Source organism: Arachis stenosperma, chromosome 6 (assembly GCF_014773155.1).
Source record: "Arachis stenosperma cultivar V10309 chromosome 6, arast.V10309.gnm1.PFL2, whole genome shotgun sequence".
In the NCBI taxonomy this organism is placed as follows: Eukaryota; Viridiplantae; Streptophyta; class Magnoliopsida; order Fabales; family Fabaceae; genus Arachis; species Arachis stenosperma.
This window is the reverse complement of record NC_080382.1, coordinates 56,253,200-56,254,665: the sequence shown is the minus strand read 5'-3', so window position 1 is coordinate 56,254,665 and position 1,466 is coordinate 56,253,200. Positions and strand designations below refer to the sequence as shown.

Here is a 1,466-nt window from a genome sequence, read left to right as displayed (position 1 = left end):
CCTTCCTCTCCAAATTCAGCCATGTTGATGGCCTTGCACTCTCCTTTTGGATTTTCTTCTGTATTGCTTGGAAGAGTACTAGGAGGGAGTTCAGTAATTTTCTTGCTCAGCTGTCCCACTTGTGCCTCCAAATTCCTAATGGAGGACCTTGTTTCAGTCATGAAACTTTGAGTGGTTTTGATTAGATCAGAGACCATGGTTGCTAAGTCAGAGTTACTCTGCTTAGAACTCTCTGTCTGTTGCTGAGAAGATGATGGAAAAGGTTTGCCATTGCTAAACCTGTTTCTTCCACCATTATTGTTGTTGAAACCTTGTTGAGGTCTCTGTTGATCCTTCCATGAGAGATTTGGGTGATTTCTCCATGAAGAATTATAGGTGTTTCCATAGGGTTCTCCCATGTAATTCACCTCTTCCATTGAAGGGTTCTCAGGATCATAAGCTTCTTCCTCAGATGAAGCATCCTTAGTACTGCTTGGTACATTTTGCATTCCAGACAGACTTTGAGAAATCAAATTGACTTGTTGAGTCAATATCTTGTTCTGAGCTAGAATGGCATTCAGAGTATCAATCTCAAGAACTCCTTTCTTCTGATTTGTCCCATTGTTGACAGGATTCCTTTCAGAAGTGTACATGAATTGGTTATTTGCAACCATTTCAATGAGCTCTTGAGCTTCTGTAGGCGTCTTCTTCAGATGAAGAGATCCTCCAGCAGAGCTATCCAAAGACATCTTGGACAGTTCAGAGAGACCATCATAGAAAATACCTATGATGCTCCATTCAGAAAGCATGTCAGAAGGACATTTTCTGATTAATTGTTTGTATCTTTCCCAAGCTTCATAGAGGGATTCTCCATCCTTCTTTCTGAAGGTTTGGACTTCCACTCTAAGCTTACTCAATTTTTGAGGTGGAAAGAACTTTGCCAAGAAGGCATTGACTAGCTTTTCCCAAGAGTTTATGCTTTCTTTAGGTTGTGAGTCCAACCATGTCCTAGCTCTGTCTCTTACAGCAAAAGGGAATAGCATAAGTCTGTAGACCTCAGGGTTAACCCCATTAGTCTTGACAGTGTCACAGATTTGCAAGAACTCAGCCAAAAACTGATGAGGATCTTCCAATGGAAGTCCATGAAACTTGCTATTCTGTTGCATTAGAGAAACTAATTGAGGCTTAAGCTCAAAGTTGTTTGCTCCAATGGCAGGGATAGAGATGCTTCTCCCATAGAAGTCGGGAGTAGGTGCAGTAAAGTCACCCAGCACCTTCCTTGCATTGTTGGCATTGTTGTTGTTTTCGGCTGCCATGTGTTCTTCCTCTTTGAAGATTTCTGTTAAGTCCTCTACAGAGAGTTGTGCTTTAGCTTCTCTTAGCTTTCGCTTCAAGGTCCTTTCAGGTTCAGGATCAGCTTCAACAAGAATGCTTTTGTCTTTGTTCCTGCTCATATGAAAGAGAAGAGAACAAGAAAATGTGGAATC

General features: G+C 41.4%; 1 non-coding gene across 1 annotated transcript; it reads left to right on the top strand.

Moving 5' to 3' along the window:
* Positions 1–782: 782 nt before the first annotated feature.
* Positions 783–890, top strand: LOC130938475 (small nucleolar RNA R71). Its single transcript, XR_009069638.1, has one exon. It is a non-coding gene; the product is annotated as a small nucleolar RNA R71 (small nucleolar RNA).
* The last annotated feature ends 576 nt before the right edge of the window (positions 891–1,466 follow it).